The sequence below is a fragment of the Pristiophorus japonicus genome, chromosome 19 (genome assembly GCF_044704955.1).
Source record: "Pristiophorus japonicus isolate sPriJap1 chromosome 19, sPriJap1.hap1, whole genome shotgun sequence".
In the NCBI taxonomy this organism is placed as follows: domain Eukaryota; kingdom Metazoa; phylum Chordata; class Chondrichthyes; family Pristiophoridae; genus Pristiophorus; species Pristiophorus japonicus.
This window is the reverse complement of record NC_091995.1, coordinates 40,369,641-40,390,021: the sequence shown is the minus strand read 5'-3', so window position 1 is coordinate 40,390,021 and position 20,381 is coordinate 40,369,641. Positions and strand designations below refer to the sequence as shown.

Genomic DNA, 20,381 nt, shown 5'->3' with positions numbered 1-20,381 from the left:
AAGATGGGGAGCCTTGACCTGGAGCCCTGCAATAGGTCCCCAGGATCAACCTTTGGACCAATAGCGTGACCAGAAAGGGGCCACTTGGGTTGACATGCCAAAGGACCCTGTACACTGGTGGAACCCATTCCTCAGCACCATGGGGAGAGGGGCAGGAGAAGGCTGGTGGTACTGGAGACGCCTAATGCCCACTCCACAACTGCCCACCACACTTCCCATCCGAGTGTTGGGGTGGCCGCACTGGTTCCGGGCTGGGGTGAGCCGGAGAGTCATGAGACGTTCTTTTTTCCCGCAGGGGGAGTCTCTGAGACGGCCCACCAGCTTATTCTTGATGGCGAAGCTAACTCCATGGAGGCAGTGTTCTCCTTCTGGTTTACCTTTCCAGAAGGTGTAACCACCACCTTCTTCTTTGAGCTGGCCTTCCCCTGCCCACTGGGTCTAACTTAGGGCGGCAATGTAGACGTCAAAGCGTCTGAGTTCCCGAGCAGCGGTATCAGTGCGACGTTACGGTCTGTCGCTGTTGGGCTTATCCATGAGCATACTGAGGTTCCAGGTCCCGAACTTCATTTTGAAAGGTGGAAGATGCCTGTGCGTGAATTCTTTTAACGTGGGGTAGCTGAGCAAGGTCTCGATCCAGTGGCAAGGGGGTCCAAGACGACTTGAGACCAGGCTCTACTGTATAGGCCTAGTTGCCTACGATGAGGTGCGAGCCATAAGCTTGGCGCTGAGCAGCACCTTTCAAGGAGATGGTGAGTGATCCGAGGAGTGGAGAGTGTGGGTGAGAGATTTAAGGTCATGTTTCCCTCTTCAGGTGTTAGCTCCTGGCTGTGGGCATAAGAACATAAGAACATAAGAATTAGGAACAGGAGTAGGCCATCTAGCCCCTCGAGCCTGCTCCGCCATTCAACAAGATCATGGCTGATCTGGCCATGGACTCAGCTCCACTTACCCGCCCGCTCCCCGTCGCCCTTAATTTCCTTATTGGTTAAAAATTGGGATGGTCAGAGATCCACTTCGTGGAAAACATAGAAAGATAGAAAATAGGTGCAGGAGTAGCCCATTCGGCCCTTTGAGCCTGCACCACCATTCAATAAGATCATGGCTGATCATTCCCTCAGTATCCCTTTCCTTCTTTCTCTCCATACCCCTTGATCCCCTTAGCCGTAAGGGCCATAACTAACTCCCTCTTGAATATATCCAATGAACTGGCTTCAACCGACTCTCTGTGGCAGGGAATTCCACAGGTTAACAACTCTCTGAGTGAAGAAGTTTCTCCTCATCTCAGTCCTAAATGGCCTAACCGTTATCATAATACTGTGTCCCCTGGTTCTGGACTTCCCCAACATCGGGAACAATCTATCCGCATCCAACCCGTCAGAATCTTGTATGTTTCTATGAGATCCCCTCTCATCCTTCTAAATTCCAATGTATAAAGGCCCAGTTGATCCAGTCTCTCCTCATATGTCAGTCCAGCCATCCCTGGAATCAGTCTGGTGAACCTTCACTGCACTCCCTCAATAGCAAGAACGTCCATCTTCAGATTAGGAGACCAAAACTGAACACAATATTCCAGGTGAAGCCTCACCAAGGCCCTGTACAACTGCAGTAAGACCTCCCTGCTCCTATACTCAAATCCTCTAGCTATGAAGGCCAACATACCATTTGCCTTCTTTATCGCCTGCTGTACCTGTATGCCAACTTTCAGTGACTGATGAACCATGACACCCAGGTCTCGTTGCACCTCCCCTTTTCCTAATCTGCCACCATTCAGATAATATTCTGTCTTCGCGTTTTTGCCCCGAAAGTGGATAACCTCACATTTATCCACATTATACTGCATCTGCCATGCATTTGCTCACTCACCTAACCTGTCTAAGTCACCCTGCAGCCTCTTAGCGTCCCCCTCACAGCTCACACCGCCACCCAGTTTAGTGTCATCTGCAAACTTGGAGATATTACACTCAATTCCTTCATCCAAATCATTGATGTATATTGTAAAGAGCTGGGGTCCCAGCACTGAGCCCTGCAGCACTCCATTAGTCACTGCCTGCCATTTTGAAAAGAACCCGTTTACCCCGACTCTCTGCTTCCTGTCTGCCAACCAGTTCTCTATCCACTTCAGTATATTACCCCCAATACCATGTGCTTTGATTTTGCACACCAATCTCTTGTGTGGGACCTTGTCGAAAGCCTTTTGAAAGTCCAAATACATCACATCCACTGGTTCTCCCATGTCCACTCTACTAGTTACATCCTCGAAAAATTCCAGAAGATTTGTCAAGCATGATTTCCCTTTCATAAATCCATGCTAACTTGGACCGATCCTGTCACTGCTTTCCAAATGCGCTGCTATTTCATCCTTAATAATTGATTCCAACATTTTCCCCACCACTGATGTCAGGCTAACCTGTCTATAATTACCCTCTTTCTCTCTCCCTCCCTTTTTAAAAAGTGGTGTTACATTAGCTACCCTCCAGTCCATAGGAACTGATCCTGAGTCGATAGACTGTTGGAAAATGATCACCAATGCATCCACTATTTCTAGGGGCACTTCCTTAAGTACTCTGGGATGCAGACTATCAGCCCCAGGGATTTATCGGCCTTCAATCCCATCAATTTCCCTAACAGAATTTACCGCCTAATAAGGATATCCTTCAGTTACAGATTACTGCTTTCATAGATCTCTGCTACAGCTGAATCAATAGACAACAGTAAATAACAGAATTCAGCTGGGATTGCGTGCCATGCATTTCGCATTTCGAATTAAATATTTCTGATGACAGAATATAACTTAAGACTCTTGTATAAATTGCTTAGTGAACTGGTGTTTCTGATATTATTCCAATATGTTAGTGTTCCAGATTCTCACTCTTTGATGTATCACTACACACTGAACCATGGGATTTCTGATCTTCCAGACTATAGTATAATGGAGGTGGTGGATGATTGTGAGATAGGCTATTATGACAGCAATATGTACATAACAGTTCCAAGGAAGCAGTGGATGGCGAAATTGTTTGATACCAGATACTGGGATGGACTCATAATTACTGTAGCTAGTTTCCACGGAATCAGAAAAGGCAAGGTTCCAGAGCAGTACAGCAGATGAACCCAAGTTCGAGTAAGTTGGTTTGTAATAAAATTAAATGCAACCATGTAAAATTCCTTGGATCCACCTGGTGAAATGCATAGCACGCAATCCCAGCTGAATTCTGTTATTTACTGTTGCCTATTGATTCAGCTGCACCAGAGATCTATGAAAGCAGTAATCTGTAAATATATGAATAAATGGCCAGAATAAGTGAAGGGGATAATGGAGTAGCCTAGTGAGGATAGTACTGGACGACCAGCCCAGAGGTGTTGAGTCTGAATTCCAATATATGGGAAGTTGAAAATTCAAATCCCGGTTATTGAACCAGCCCGGCCGCTTCACTGACCTCTGACCCTCACTGACCCTGCCCCCCCTCAATGACCCTCACTGACCCCGCTCCCCACTCACTGACCCCGCTCCCCCTCACTGACCCCAGCTCCCCCTTACTGACCCCAGCTACCTCTCACTGACCAAGCCCCCCTCGTTGGCCCAGCCCCCCTCATTGACCCAACCCCACCCGCCTCAGACCCCAGCCCGCCTCACTGACCCAACCCCACCCGCCTCACTGATCCAGCCCCCCCCTCACTGCCCCAGCCTCCCCTCACTGACCCAACCCCACCCGCCTCACCTATCCAGCCTCCCCTCACTGCCCCAGCACCCCCTCACTGACCCAGCACCCCCCTCACTGACCCAGCCCCCCTCTCGCTGACCCTCACTGCCCCAGCCCCCCCTCACTGACCCAGCCCCCCCTCGCTGTCCCAGCTCCCCCCCCTACGATCAGACATTTCCCCAGCCCGATCACACCGGCTTCTTGTGGTGAAATCCTCGCCCTCGCATGAGCAGTGCATGCGCCCTCCCCTCCCACTCCCAACTCACGCCGCCCTTTTCAGGGAGGGGAATTCCTGCCCTGGAGCCGCCATCTTTCCTCGGCTCCATCACTAAGATGGCGGAGGGTCTCGTGATGGCTGTTGATTGACAGAGGTGGGCAGGGCCTGGAGTGGGTGGGGTGAGGCTTACAGTGGGCGGGGTCTGTAGCATCATCAGGGCCTGGAGTGGCCGAGTCGAGCCCTCTAGTGGGCAGGACTTGGGCGGGTACCTTCCGCTCCAGGATGCAGTGAGATGGCACAAGGTGCGGGGACACGGGAGGGGATGTTCTTTAACTCTCCCCCCGGTGGTGTGGTGTCGAGCGCGGGATGGAGGGAGCAGGGAGCTGAGAATCAGCTTCATTACAATATTTAAATAAAACAACCAAAGGGAAAGAGATTCATTACAATCTTTACATTAAATAACTAAAACCGCCTATTTCCATCTCCGTAACATCGCCCGTATCCGCCCTGCCTCAGCTCATCCACTGCTGAAGTCCTCATGCATGCCTTTGTTATCTCTAGACTTGACTATTCCAACACACTCCTGGCTGGCTTTCCACATTCGACCCTACGTAAACTAGAGGTGATCCAAAACTCAGCTGCCGATGTCCTAACTCGCACCAAGTCCGGCTCACCCATCATCATCATCATAGGCAATCCCTCGAATCGAGGATGACTTGCTTCCACATCAAAAAGTTCACAGGAGTTTCAATGAAGGACCTAAAATTCCAGGTCCCCAAACTAAATCTTGAAGGGTGGAAGGTGCCTGCGCGTGGATTTTTTTAACGTGTGGTGGCCGTTGCACATCAGCCACCACATAAGCTTGACAGAGCTAGGTCTTGGTCCAGTGGCAAGCATTAACCAAGATGACTGGAGACCTGCTGCATGGACCTAGTGCGCACACATATCGCAGTGTGGGCTGGCCCTAGCTGCCCCTGGGCCCTCGTCTCTTCTGGGCCTCGAACCCGCGCTTCTCCTGGGCCCCGATCACATCCCTCTACAATCTCTCACCGCTCCTGGTGTACCTACCCACCCTCCAATTACCCGACCTGGATCTTGGTGAAGTCCCTCTTCACTGTTGTTGCTCTCCTGCTCCAGCACATGCTGCTCCCTGGAGTGGTATGCCGCCATGCTGCTCCTTCCGCTCCCCAGACTGCTCCGATGGTGCTCGCAGGCCGGGGGCCGCTCAGCCTGCTGGGAACCCATCAACCCTGTGCTCGCTGACCGACATTGGCTCCCGGTTAAGCAACGCCTCGATTTCAAAATTCTCAGTACTCCCATGGTCTCCACCCAAACATTTCCCTCCCAGCCTCAGGAATCTCAGGGATTCCCTCTGTAGCTCACTCTCTCTTTTATAAACACACCCTTGCTGTTTAAAAAAAAAATGACTCAATATAAACTTTACCTTAAAGCTTTTGAAATGTGTTCTCTCGCTATTTTTCAATTCATTTGTCGAACAGCTGAGCAGAAACTGCTAGAAGCTGCAGAAAATATTCCATCCATTTACCTGACTGAGCTGTATTGATGCTCGCTGTGAAATTGGGTTCACTGCGTTTGCTCAGACCGCACAATCTGCGTTCAGCAAACAGAATCAAAGCTCTGGGGAAGAATATCAACTCCAATCCCAGGCTTCAGAGAGTGGCTGAGGCCTTCAAATAAAAGCTTTAATGAAGGCATTTAAGTCTACATTTATTTATGTTATTGTAAATTATGTTTTTTTAAATTTGTTTTAAACTTCAGTTGAGAAAATAGAAATTTCAGTTACTGAAGCGAAATTTGCAGTTGAACATTCTTTCAGAAAGCATTTTGAGTGATTTGTGGGAATAAGATAACCGGCACCATGTGGTGCTTTAACATGAAGCTGTGCCAGGCCACTGTTTAGATTAACATTGGAAGTCCTATTAAAGTTCCACTAAGTGGCAGGTTCAGCCCTGGCAGTAAGTTTGCCCATTTTAAACATTGGAATTTCCAATATAAAATATAAAAACTAGTGTCTGGTTAAAAGCCTGAACACCTGTCCCCACAGTTTGGGAATAAACAGCAGACATTGCAATGGGTTATGGTGAGATCTGATTCCATTTTTAGGACTAGCTGAAATCGGCCTTGGATTCCATGGAGGATGAAAAGAAAAAGAAAAGTGAAATAAAAAAGACAGCAGGAGGGGAAGATTTCAGAGCTGGATGTGAGTATTACTGCTGTTACCTTTAAACACGGCCACCCCTTAACAACACGCTGATTAAATGATCTCTCCCGCCATCTTAGAAACTCACAGGATCCCTGGAACAAGACATCTCCGCACAATTTGCCAAAATTCATCGATATCTTGAAGACACAGAGAAACATTTAATCGAAGAGTTGAGGAGACAAAAGGAGGAAGATCTGCGACCAATGGAGACGAACTTAAAAGAATTGAAGAGGAACTGACATCGCAGACATCGAGCAGCAAGACAGTATCTCTTTTCTCAAGGTGACCCTTTATAACCCAATCCCCAAGCTGTTGGTGATACGTCCTTACTATACAGTATAAATGTACACGAGGCCCATGTTTGAGAGAAGGTCAGTCTGTGACCTGTCCTTTATTCCTTGACACTCAAGTGCAGGAAGTAGGTGGAGCTTCCCCTTTTATATCTGAAGGTCCAGGTTAGGAGTGTCTCCCACAAGTTCACCACCTAGTGGTCAATGTTCTCACAGTGTACAATTTAGGTCCGATTATACATGAGTTACAATGCTGGTTGAATACATGACATCGCCTCCCCCCCAAAGTCTTATTGGGATCACAGGTTGAGTCTCTCTGGTTGTTTACGCTCTCTTGTAGAGCGCCTGAGTTGGGGCTCCGGTTGTTGGGCGCTGGCCTAAGTGTCTGCTGTTTGCAGTGCCTCAGGCCTATCCGGACTGCCCACAGTGACTGGGCTCTCCTCCCTTTGGTTCCGGTGTTCGGTCACCTGTGGTGGAGTGAACTCTATATCGTGTTCTTCCTCTGCTTCTTCTATGGGGTTGCTGAACCTCCTTTTTGTTTGATCCACGTATTTTCGTCAGAGTTGTCCATTGGTAAGTTTAATTACCAGAATCCTATTTCCCTCTTTGGCAATCATAGTGCCTGCGAGCCATTTGGGCCCTGCAGCATAGTTGAGGACAAAAACAGGGTCATTTACATCAATACATCGCACCCTCGCATTCCTGTCATGGTAGTCATATTGTGACTGGCGCCTGCTCTCGACAATTTCTTTCATGGTGGGGTGTATAAGGGATAACCGGGTTTTGAGCGCCCTTTTCATTAGCAGCTCTGCAGGTGGAACCCCTGTGAGCGAGTGTGGTCGGGATCTGCAGGCCAACAGGAAGCGTGATAAGCGGCTTTGTAGGGAACCCCCTTGGATTCTAAGCATTCCCTGTTTGATTATCTGCACTGCTCGTTCTGCCTGGCCATTTGAGGCTAGCTTGAACGGTGCCATTCTGACATAGTTAATTCCATTGCCTGGCATGAAGTCCTGGAATTCAGTGCTTGTGAAGCACGGGCCATTGTCGCTGACCAAGATGTCAGGTAGACCGTGGGCGGCGAACATTGCCTGTAGACTTTCTACCGTGGCAGAGGATGTGCTTGAATTTAAAATTTCACACTCGATCCATTTGGAGTAGGCGTCTACTACAACCAAAAACATTTTTCCCATGAAAGGGCCTGCACAGTCCACATGGATGCGTGACCAAGGCTTGGTGGACCATGGCCAGGGGCTAAGGGGGGCTTCCCTGGGTGCATTGCCCAGCTGGGCACACGTGTTGCGCCTGCGAACACAAAGTTTCAGATCTGCGTCGATCCCTGGCCACCAAACATGTGACCTGGCAATTGCCTTCATCATGACAATGCCCGGGTGCCCATTGTGGAGTTCTCTGATGAACACGTCTCTGCCCATCTGGGGCATGACTACGTGGTTTCCCCACAGGAGGCAATCGGCCTGAATCGAGAGTTCATCCCTGCGCCTGTGAAATGGTTTAAATTCCTCAGGGGATGCCCTGTACGTGGCTGCACAGTCCCCATTCAGGACGCATTTCTTGACTAGAGACAATAGCGGGTCTCTATTTGTCCAGACTTTAATCTGATGGGCTGTCACGGGTGAGCCATCGCTTCCGAAAGCTTCAACAGCCATGACCATCTCAGCAGCATGCTCGGTAGCCCCCTCAGTGGTGGCTAGTGGGAGCTTGCTGAGTGCATCGGCGCAGTTTTCGGTGCCCGGTCTGTGCCGAATTGTATAGTCATAGGCGGCTAACGTGAGTGCCCACCTCTGTATGCGGGCCGATGCGTTTGCATTTATTGCCTTGTTGTCGTCCAAAAGGGCTGTTAGGGGTTTGTGATCTGTCTCCAGCTCAAATTTCCTGCCAAACAGGTACTGGTGCATTTTCTTTACCGCATATATACATGCGAGCGCCTCCTTTTCTACCATCCCGTAGCCCCTTTCTGCCTGGGACAGACTTCAGGAGGCATAAGCTACCGGCTGTAACTGACCCTTGGCATTGACATGCTGCAACACACACCCGACACTATAGGACGACGCATCGCACGTTAACACAAGTTTCTTACATGGGTCATATAGCGTTAACAGATTGTTGGAACATAACAAATTGCGTGCTTTATTAAAAGCCCTTTCCTGGCTGTCCCCCCAGACCCATTCACGACCTTTGCGTAGGAGCACGTGTAGCGGCTCTAGCAGCGTGCTCAATTTGGGAAGAAATTTACCATATAGTTCAGGAGTCTGGGGTCTGGGTGCTCTCTGGATCGCTTCCGTCTTGGACGCAGTAGGGCTGATCCCGTCTGCTGCTACCCTCATCCCCACGAATTCTTTCTCTGGAGCTAGGAAGACGCACTTCGCCTTTTTCAGTCGCAGCCCTACCAGGTCCAGTCTACGTAGCACCTCCTCCAGGTTGTGGAGGTGTTCTTCAGTATCTTAACCGGTAATGAGGATGTCGTCTTGAAAAACCACTGTCCCTGGAATTGACTTGAGGAGGCTTTCCATATTTCGTTGGAAGATCGCGGCGGCTGAGCGAATCCCGAATGGACATCTGTTGTACTCAAACAACCCCTTGTGTGTCGTGATGGTGGTCAGCTTCTTCGACTCACTCACCAGCTCCTGGGTCATGTAAGCTGAGGTCAGGTCCAATTTTGAAAAAAGTTTGCCACCGGATAGCGTCGCATTCTAACTTTTCCCGCATCACGTACGGCACCGCTCTGGTCTTGTGGTGTACTGGCCTGGCGTCCGGGTTTATGTGAATCATTACCTTGGCCCCCATGAAATTGCCAATGCCAGGTTGAAATAATGAGTCAAATTTGTCCAGGATCTGTGAGCATGATACTCGCTCCACAGAGGAAATTGCATTGACATCGCCCCATTCATGACAGCAAGCCAACTCCTCCCCAGTAGTGCAGAACCGTCCCCCGGGACAACCCAGAGTGGCAACCTGTTCTCCGAATCTTTGTGGGTCACGACTACCGTGGCGCTTCCTAGCACCGGAATGATCTCCTTTGTGTATGTCCATAGCTGTGCGTCAATCGGCGATAATTTTGGCCTCCTGGCCTTGGACTGCCACAACTTTTTGAACTGTTTGATACCCATCAGGAACTGGCTGGCCCCTGTCGTCTGTTCTGCTAGTGGCCATGCTCGCGTGGTTTAAATCCCAGTTTCTTGTCGCCATTGATACGTCCTTACTATACAATATAAATGCACACGAGGCCCATGCTTGAGAGACAGTCAGTCTGTGACCTGTCCTTTATTCCTTAGCACTCAAGTGATGGAAGTGGGTGGAGCTTCCCCTTTTATACCTGAAGGTCCAGGTTCGGAGTGTCTCCAACAAGTTCACCACCTAGTGGTCACTGTTCTCACAGTGTACAACTTAGGTCAGATTATACATGGGTTACAATGCTGGTTGAATACATGACAGTTGATGTAAGTGTAAACAGCACTTTCTAATAGTGTTCAAACCCACCACAACAATGCACAATGTGCGATATAACTGAGGACTAACAGGTATCAGTCAGGATTGTGATCTGAATGTCGAAGAGACTGTCTCACACTGTCAGGACCTCAAACTGGCTGCAGTATAACTGGAATCAGAGTGAAGGAAACTTATTAAACTTCTTGCTGGTTCCCTTCAGGTTTTCAATGTTAGTTAGTAAAGTGCTAATAGGACAGTCCAATCTTCACTGAAATATCAACATCATCATCGGCAGTCTCTTGAAATCGAGGAAGATTTGCTTCCACTCTAAAAGTGAGTTCTTAGGTGACTGAACAGTCCAATACGGGAATTATAGTCTCTGTCACAGGTGGGACAGACAGTCATTCGAGGGAAGACCGGTTTGCCGTGCACTACTTCCGCTGCCTGTGCTTGATTTCTGCATGCTCTCGGCGATGAGACTCGAGGAGCTCAGCGCCTTCCCGGATGCTCTTCCTCCACTTAGGGTGGTCTTTGGCCAGGGACTCCCAGGTGTCGGTGGGGATGATGCATTTTATCAAGGAGGCTTTGAGGGCGTCCTTGAAATGTTTCCTCTGCCCACCTGGGGCTCGCTTGCCGTGTAGGAGTTCTAAGTAGAGCACTTGCTTTGGGAGTCTTGTGTCAGGCATGCGAATAATGTGGCCCGCACAACGGAGCTGGTCGACTGTGGTCAGTGCTTCGATGCTGGGGATGTTGGCCTGATCAAGGACACTAACGTTGGTGATCTGTCCTCCCAGGGGATTTGCAGGATCTTGCGCAGACATCGTTGGTGGTATTCCTCCAACGATTTGAGGTGTCTACTGTATATGGTTCACGTCTCTGAGCCATACAGGAGGGCGGGTATCACTACAGCCCTGTAGACCATGAGCTTCATACCAGATTTGAGGGCCTGATCTTCAAACACCCTCTTCCTCAGGTGGCAGAAGGCTGCGCTGGCGCACTGGAGGCGATGTTGAACCTTGTCGTCGATGTCTGCCCTTGATGATAATAGGCTCCCATAAGAACATAAAAAATAGGAACAAGAGTAGGCCATACGGCCCCTCGAGCCTGCTCCGCCATTCAATAAGATCACGGCTGATCTGAACAAGTACTCAGCTCCACTTCCCCGCCGCTCCCCATAATCCCTTATCGTTTAAGAAACTATCTACTTCTGTCTTAAATTTATTCAATGTCCTAGCTCCCACAGCTCTCTGAGGCAGCGAATTCCGCAGATTTACAACCCTCTGAGAGAAGAAATTCCGAGGAATGAAAAGTGGTCCATGTTGTCCAGGGCCGCGCCGTGGATCTTGATGACTGGGGGACAGTGCTGTGTGGCGAGGTCTGGTTGGTGGTGGACCTTTGTCTTACGGATGTTTAGTGTAAGGCCCATGCTTTCATATGCCTCAGTGAAGATGGTGACTTTGACTTGGAGTTCAGTCTCTGAAAGTGTGCAGACGCAAGCATCGTCCACGTACTGTAGCTCGACGACAGAGGTTGGGACGGTCTTGGCTCTGGCCTGGAGATGACAAAGGCTGAATAGGTTCCCACTGGTTCTGTAGTTTAGTTCCACTCCAGCGGGGAGTTTGTTGAGAGTGAGGTGGAGCATTGCAGCAAGGAAGATCGAAAAGAGGGTTGGCATGATGACGCAGCCCTGCTTGACCACAGTCCAGACGTGGATTGGGTCTGTGATGGATCCATGGGTCAGAATCACGGCTTGCATGCCATCGTGGAGCAGGCAGAGGAATGCGAAAAACTTTTGGGGGGCAGCCAAAATGGAGGAGGACGCTCCATAGTCCCTCGCGGTTGACTGTGTCAAAGGCCTTTGTAAGCTCAAAGAAGGCCATGTACAAGGGTTGGTGCTGTTGCCTGCATTTCTCTTGCAGTTGTTGCACCATAAAGATCATGTCCGTTGTACCCCGTAGTGGACAAAATCTGCACTGTGACTCTGGGAGGAGCTCCTCAGCCACAGGGAGAAGACGGTTGAGGAGGATTCTAGCGATGACCTTCCCGGTGGCTGATAGGGAGATTTCTCTGTAGTTGCCGCAGTTGGACTTGTCCCCTTGTTTAAAGATGGTCACGATCACTGCATCTTTGCGATCTCCCGGCATGCTCTCCACCGTCCAGATGAGCGAGATAAGGTCATGCATTTGTGCCAATAGTGCCTCTCCGCCATACTTTAGTGCTTCAGCAGGGATTCCATCCGGTCCCGTTGCCTTGTTGTTCTTGAGCTGGCGGATGACCTTTTCTACCTCGTGCAGGGCTGGAGTTTGCTGAAAAGGTGGCGGGTAGCATGCTGCGGGATGGAGTTGAGGACACTCGAGTCAAAGGCAGAGTCTCGGTTAAGGAGATCTTCAAAGTGCTCCTTCCAGGTGGTCCTGACTGCCTCGGTGTCCTTGATGAGTGTCTCCCCGTTCTTGGCCAGCAGTGGGGTGGAGCCTTGGGTGCTTGGGCCGTAGATGGACTTGACTGCAGTGAAGAATCCTCGCATCATCATGGCTGTCGGCCAGCTGCTGAATCTCCAGTACTTTCTCCACCCACCATCTATTCTTTAGGTCACGGGTTTTTTGTTGGCCCTCGGCCTTAAGCCGTCGGTAATGCTGCTTTGCTGCTCCTAAGTTGGGTTGTTATTTTGGTTGAGAAATGCCCTGCGCTTATGATTTATTAGCTCTTGGATCTCCTGGTCATTCTCATCAAACCAGTCCTGGTGTTTCCTGGTTGAGTGACCGAGCTGTATAGGGCTGTCTTAGCTGGGTCTTTCAGTGCCCCGGCATTGATTTTTTTGCAGCACTGCTTCTGCTGCCGTCGCCGCTTTGGGGCTATATTAATGTTGATGATGGAAAAACTCGACCAATGTTTTTAAGTAGAGGTCCACAGTCCTCGGCTTCCCCCAGTTTGACTGTGGTGTGCAGTTGGCAGTGTACCTCAGAGCTGTGATTACTGATGTTACCAGGGTTACAGGCCATCGCTGCTGGAAATCTCTGCATTTCCCGCAACCTGGTTCTGAGAGCCTGAGTGAGGGAGAGATATTGATCTTGTCCTTGTCCTGTCACTCTAACTCTTACAACGTTATTACAGGCCAAACAGTGCCTACCAGCATCGAGCAATTTATCATCAATTGACTCACCGCCCGAATATCTCCTAACAGCAGGAATACTCACATCCAGCTTTGAGTTAAATAGAGTGGTTTATTCGGGAATTTGGAAAGAGTGGGAATTTCTGATAAGTATTGGGTAAGTGGAAGCTGTGCATAGTGAAATCTAGTTTAACATTTTGATTTAAACCTAGAACTTTAAAACTCTAGTTAACAGAGGTTGCCTGCCAGTGGCAGTTAACTGTCAGTCAGCTGAAATTGTTTGTCGAATAGCTGTTGATCATAGAGAAAAGGTGTGCTGAGTCAACACTTGTAAATTGGGTGCAGCTCCTTAGGGTATAAAAGTCAACAGTTTTTCAGAGCACAGAGTGGTCTTAAATGGAGTGGAGTTAAACAGAGTGGTTTATTTGGGAACTTGGAAAGAGTGGGAATTTGGAGAAGAGGGGAAGATTAATTTAAAAATTACAAATAGGTAAGTGATATTTCACAGAGGCAATGGACCTGCGTCGGAGCAGCAGCGAGAGCTGAGGCGGAGGCTTAAAAGGCATGGTCAACAGGCAACATTCGAAAGGGACGTCCGAGTTTAAAAGTGGTGTCAGCATAAGGGAAGTAGCTGATTGGTGAGTGTTTATTTTTCTCTGTTAAGTTAAGGCAGCTTAAAGGCAGTGGCAGTGGCTACATACTCCAGGGAGCAGTGTGAGCAGGTTGGTGACTGTGACGAATTGGAAATGGGCAACTACATTTGCAGTCACAGGAAAGTGATTGGTTGGTGAGTTCTCGCTCCTTTCTGGCTTTTCTTGCTTAATTATTTAATCAACTGTTTTCTCAATAGCAGTAGTATGTGGTTTAATAAGGATTAGAATTCTGTGGCATTGGTGGGACTAAAAATAAAACTTTAACTAATTAAATATGTTAAAATGGCAGGACAGGTGATGTGTCAGTGCTGCAACACGTGGGAGCTGGTGGACCCCATTGAGGTCCACGATGGCCATGTCTGCAGCTCGAGGAACTTTGGCTCCGCATTAATGAGTGGGAGTCCGAGCTTTGGACATTGCGACACATCAGGGAGGGGAGAGGTACCTGGACACTGTGTTCCAGGGGGTAGTCACACCCCTTAGGTTAACTAACTCAGACTTGGCTAGTGGTCAAGGACAGGAAGATGTGACTGAGTGAGGAAGGTATGAGCATCCAGCAGGTAGTGATGGAGGATCCTCAGCCCTTGCTCTTGTCCAACAGGTTTGAGGCTCTTACTCCCTGTGTGGACGAGAGCAGGGACTGCAGGGAGGATGAGCAAACTGACCACAGCACTGTGGTAGAGGAGGCCATTCAAGCAGGGGGAGTAAAAAGAAACATTGTAGTAGTAGGAAATAGTATCATTAGGGGTATAGATACAGTTGTCTGCAGCTGTGAGCATGAGTCCCGAAGGCTGTGTTGCCTGCCCGGAGTCAGGATTAAGGACATCTCCTCAGGGCTGGAGAGGAACTTGGAGTGGGAGGGGGTAGATCCAGTTGTTGTGGTCCACATGGGTACCAAGGACATAGATAGGATAGACAAGAAGGTTCTGCTAAGGGATTATGAGCAGCTAGGGGCCAAATTAAAAAGCAGAACCACAAAGGTAACAATCTCTGGATTACTACCTGAGCCATGAGCAAATTTACATAGGGTGAATAAGATCAGAGAGCTAAACTTGTGGCTCAAAGACTGGTGTGGGAGAAATAGGTTTTGGTTCCTGGAACACTGGCACCAGTACAGGGCTAAAAGTGAGCTGTTCCATCGGGACAGACTCCACTTGGAACGTACTGGGGCTAGTGTTACACTCATAATAAATGGTGAGACTGAGTACTGTGTGTAATGAGCAAGTGTGACCTTGGCTCCTTTATTACACTTCCAGAGTGCAGGCACCTTGTGGGTGGTCTGCTTATATACTGGAATCTCTTGGGACTCTAACAGGTGGGCCCTCTGGTGGCCAGGTGTGATGCAGGTTACAAAGGGTCAAATACATAATATCACTCCCCCGTGAAGTCAACAGTATACTTATTTAGAAAGTGAGACGATCTGGGGCTTTGCACTCCCTTGTTGATCATCTCGGTACAAATGCTGATGTGGGTGGGTTGGTCAGTTCTTCACTGGGCTGTTGGGCCGCCAGCCTTGCCAGGCTGCTGGGGATGATGACTTTGGTTTCGTGGTCAATTATGATGTCAGTTGCCACTTGTGTGTGTTGGAAGGTCAAAGTTGGTGGGGTCCTCTTCGGGTTGTTCGTAGCTGTTGGTGAACCGCAACTTGATTTGGTCCAAATGTTTTCTGTACGTTTGTCCATTGGTGAGTTTGACCTGAAACACCCTACTCCCCTCTTTGGCTGTGACCGTGCCGGCGAGCCATTTGGGACCATGTCCATAATTGAGCACAAACACAGGATCATTGATCTCAATATCGCGTGACAATATCGGTCATGGTACACATGTCGCTTGCCCTCCACGTGATCATAGAGATTAGAGTGGACGAGAGCCTTGTTTTTAGCGCCCTTTTCATGAGCAGCTCAGCTGGAGGAATCCCGGTGAGTGAGTGGGGTCTGGTGCGGTAGCTGAGCAATACTCAGGACAACAGGGTCTGTAGGGAGCCTTCCGACACACGTTTTAAGCTTTGCTTGATGGTTTGAACTGCCCGTTCTGCCTGGCCGTTGGATGCGGGCTTGAACGGGGCAGATGTGACATTGATCCCATTTGATCCCATTGTGGGTCATGAATTCCTTGAATTCAGCACTGGTGAAACACGGCCCATTGTCGCTGACTAGAACATCAGGCAAGCCGTGCGTGGCAAACATGGCTCGTAGGCTTTCAATGATGGCCGTGGATATGCTTATAGACATTATTGCACATTCAATCCATTTTGAGTAAGCGTCCACGACAACCAAAAACATATTTCCTAGGAATGGGTCCGCATAGTCTACATGGCTCCTCGAGCACGGTTTGGATGGCCATGACCACAAACTTAGCCGTGCCTCTCTGGGTGCATTACTCAGCTGAGAGCAAATGTTGCACTGGTGCATGCGTGACTCTAAAACTGAGTCAATGCCAGGTCACCACACGTGAGATCTGGCTATGGCTTTCAACAGTGCGATGCCTGGGTGGGTGTTGTGCAGTTCACAAATGAATGTGTCTCTGCCTTTCTTGGGCAAGACCACGCGATTGCCCCACAAAAGACAGTCTGTCTGCAAGGACAACTCGTCTTTGCGCCTGTGGAATGTCTTAATCGTTTCCTGCATCTCCACTGGGACACTGGACCAACTCTCATGGAGAACACAGTTTTTTACCAAGGACAGTAACGGATTCTGGCTAGTCCAGGTCCTGATCTGGCGGGCCGTAACAGAAGACGACTTCTTCTCAAATGACCATGAGCAAGTCCGCTGGCTGTGCCATTTCCACCCCGGTGGTGGGCAATGGTAGCCGACTGAGAGCATCTGCGCAGTTCTCTGTGCCCGGTCTATGGCGGATTACATAGTTGTAAGCCGACAGCATGAGCGCCCATCTTTGGATGCGGGCAGAGGCATTGGTGTTAATCCCTTTGCTCTCCGAGAAGCGCGATATGAGTAGCTTGTGGTCAGTTTCAAGCTCTAACTTGAGGCCAAATAAGTACTGGTGCATTTTTTTTAACCCTGTAAATGCAAGGCAGAGCCTCTTTTTCAACCATGCTGCAAGCCCTTTCGGCCTTGGACAAACTCCTGGATGCATACGCAACAGGTTGCAAAATGCTCGATTCATTAGCCTGTTGTAACACACACCCGACCCTGTATGACGACGCATTGCAAGCTAACATTAATTGTTTACATGGGTTATACTGGACAAGCAGTTTGTTAGAACACAATAAGTTATGGCTTTCTTAAAGGCAGCCTCTTGTGAATTCCCCCCATACCCAGTCATCTCCCTTGCGCAGTAGCGCATTTAGGGGTTCCAGCAGGGTGCTTAACCCAGGTAGGAAATTACCGAAGTAGTTAAGGAGTCCCAGGAACGACCACAGCTCCATCACGTTTTGTGGTCGCGGCGCGTTCTTGATGGCCTCTGTCTTGGCGTCGATGTGTCTGATGCCGTCTGCAGCGATTCTCCTTCCTAAGAATTCGATGTCCTGTGCCAGGAAAATGCACTTCGAGCATTTCAATCTGAGCCCCACGCGATCAACCGACTAAGAACCTCTTCCAGATTTTTCAAGTGTTCAATGGTGTCCCGACCTGTAACCAATATGTCGTCGTGGAAGACCACTGCACAAGGAACCGACTTTAGCAGGCTCTCCATGTTATGCTGGAAGATCGCTGCGGCCGACCGAATCCCGAACGGGCACCGGTTATAGATAAACAAACCTTTGTGCGTGTTGATGCAGGTGAGGCCTTTCGAAGACTTCTCCAGCTCCTGCATCATGTAGGCCGAGGTCAGGTCCAGCTTGGTGAATGTCTTCCTTCCAGCCAGGGTTTCAAATAGGTCGTCTGTCTTGGGTAGCGGGTACTGGTCCTGCAGTGAAAAACGGTTAATCGTTACATTATAGTCCCCGCAAATTCTAACCGTACCGTCCTCATGGAGTACCGGGGCAATCGGACTGGCCCAGTTGTTGAATTCCACCGGTGCGATGATGCCTTCGCATTGCAGCCTGTCCAGCTCAATTTCCACTTTTTCACACATCATGTACGGTACTGTCCTTATGGTGGATGGGTCATCTACCGGGAACCAAATGGATCTGCACTTTCGCCCTCGAAGCTTCCAATGCCTGGCTCGAATAATGATGGAAACTTGCTTAGAACCCGAGTGCATGAGGCGTCGTCGACGGACGAAAGTGCTCGGATATCGTCCCAGTTCCAGCGGATTTTCCCCAGCCAGCTTCTGCCAAACAATGTGGGGCCATCCCCTGACACAATCCACAGCGGGAGTTCATATACTGCTCCAGCATAGGAGACTTAGACTTCAGGGATTAGTTCCTTGGTGTAAGTCCTTAGTTTAGTGTGAATAGGGCTGAGCTTTGGCCTGTGTGCCTTTTTGCCCACAGCCTGTCGAAGGCCTTTTTACTCATTATGGACTGACTTGCCCCCGTGTCCAGCTCCATAGATATTGGAATACTGTTCAGTTCAACTTTCAACATAATAGGTGGGCATTTTATCGAACGTGTGTACTACGTACACTTTTGCCTCCTCAGTACGAGTTTCCAATTCAGTCTGATCCACTGTGGATCGATCTTCCTCTGCAACGTGGTGATTTGCAGCTCACCTGCACATTCGTTGGAGGTGTCCCATTGTTTTGCAACCATTGCACGCATAGTGCTTAAAGCGGCATTGATGGGGCCGATGATCACTTCCGCAGCGCCAACAGGGTGTTAACTGCCTCGCATTAACAGATGATGGCAGACTCTGGGTCAATTGAGGTCGGGCCACAGCAGCTGGCGTGCACGTTCTGCCCTGTACATTTCTGCTCAAAACCAACATTATTTTATGCACAGTACTGGCCAAAACGTCTTTGTTCTGCGAAATCGGCTTAGTGTTGTTGCTGGTGGACATAAATGCCTGGGCTATCGTTATGGCTTTACTCCAATTTGGAGTTTCTACAGTCAACAGTTTACGAAAGATTGTCTCATGTCCGATGCCCAGTATGAAAAAGTCTGAGCATTTGTTCTCGGAATCCCTCAAACACTCATGTCCTGCGAGGTACCTTAGTTCGGCGACAAAGCTCGCCACTTCCTGGCCCTCCGATTGTTGACACATGTAGAACCGATATCTCGCCATCAAAACACTTTCCTTAGGATTTAGGTGCTCCCGGACCTATGTACACAATTCTTCATAGGATTTCTCTGTTGGTTTTGCTGGGGCCAGGAGATTCCTCATGAGGCCATAGGTTGTTGCCCCACAAAGAGTTAGGAGGGTCACCCTTCGTTTGGTGGCATTCTCGGTCACTTCTAGCTCGTTGGCCACAAAGTATTGGTCGAGTCTCTCCACGAAGGCCTCCCAATCATCCCCTTCTGAGAACTTCTCCAGGATGCCGACTGTTCTTTGCATTTTCGCGCGGTTGTTCGTTACCTCATCGCCAATTGGTACACTCATAATAAATGGTTAGACTGAGTACTGTGTGTAATGAGCAAGTGTGACCTTAGCACCTATATGACAATTCCAGAGTGCAGGTTGGCCTGCTTATATACTGTGCTCCCAAGGGATGCTGGGATACCTTGGGACTCCAACAGGTGGGCCCTCTGGTGGACAGGTGTGATGCAGGTTACAAAGGGTTACAGCTAGCGTCCTGATGAACCGAATAACTAGGGCTGCAGAGAACGCTTGAAGCTAATTAGTGGGGTGGGGGGGCGGGGAGGGTTCAGGTGAGCATAAACCTAAAAGCTCAAAGAACAAGGTGAAGGCATTAGAGCAGGGTAACATTGGGGGAAACGAAAACCAGAAAGGGACAGATTCTATAAACATAAGAGTGTATCAGAAACTGGGGCCATAACAGGAGAAAACGGTAAGAAAACACATTTAAAAGCTCTTTATCTGAATGCACGTAGCATTCGTAACAAATTAGATGAGCTGTTGGCACAAATAGTTACAAATGGGTATGATGTGGTAGCCATAACAGAGATGTGGTTGCAAGGTGACCAAGACTGGGAACTAAACATTCAGAGGTACTTGACAATTCAGAAGGACAGAAAGAAAGGAAAAGGAGGTGGGGCAGCTCTGTTGATAAAGGATGGAATCACTGCAATAGTGAGAAATGATATTGGCTCAAGTGATGAAGATGTTGGGCCCAAGTTTCCACGTGATTTGCGCCTGATTTTTAGGAGCAACTGGTGGAGAATGGACTATCTTAGAAATCGCAATTCTCCACATTTTTTTTTTCTGCAGTTCTAGTCAGGTAGAACAGTTCTACTTTGGAACAGAATTTTTTCTTCAAAAGGGGGCGTGTCCGGCCACCGACGCCTGATTTGAAAGTTTCCACAGTGAAAACGTACTTCAAACTAAAGTAGAATGGAGCAAGTGAAGATTTTTGTAGAACTGAAAAAACCTGTTCTACACATTAAAAAATCAGGTGCAGGTTACAAATTAGGCGTCCAGAACGAGGTGAGGGGGGGGAAGGGAAGTCATTAAATTCTATAATAAATCCTTATTTATACTTATACAAATATTATACAAATAAATCCAACCTGAATAAACATTTATAAGCAAAGAAAAGATTAAATAAACCATCTTCCTACCTGTGTGAAAGTGCTTCAGGCAGGCCTTTCGGGACTGAAGGCTGAATGGACCGCCCGAGACTTCGGGCAGGTCCCGTCCCCAGCACCAGATTTACAGGTAGGTGGCGTTGGGTTGGGTCGGGGAGGTTCGGTTCGGGTCGGGGGAAGGGGAAGGAGAGAGAGAGAG

General features: G+C 49.0%; 1 long non-coding RNA gene across 2 annotated transcripts in view; it reads right to left on the bottom strand.

The window, feature by feature from the left end:
• The window catches only part of LOC139229834 (uncharacterized), a 69,031-nt gene that overhangs the window by 6,858 nt on the left and 41,792 nt on the right, over positions 1-20,381 (bottom strand). Inside the window, exon 6 of one of the 2 annotated variants that reach the window (XR_011587824.1) lies at positions 6,603-7,072. The exons of the other annotated variant lie outside the window; for it this stretch is intronic. This is a non-coding gene — a long non-coding RNA (uncharacterized lncRNA). Of the gene's footprint in view, positions 1-6,602; positions 7,073-20,381 lie in introns of those variants that run through there. 2 annotated transcript variants of the gene reach the window in all.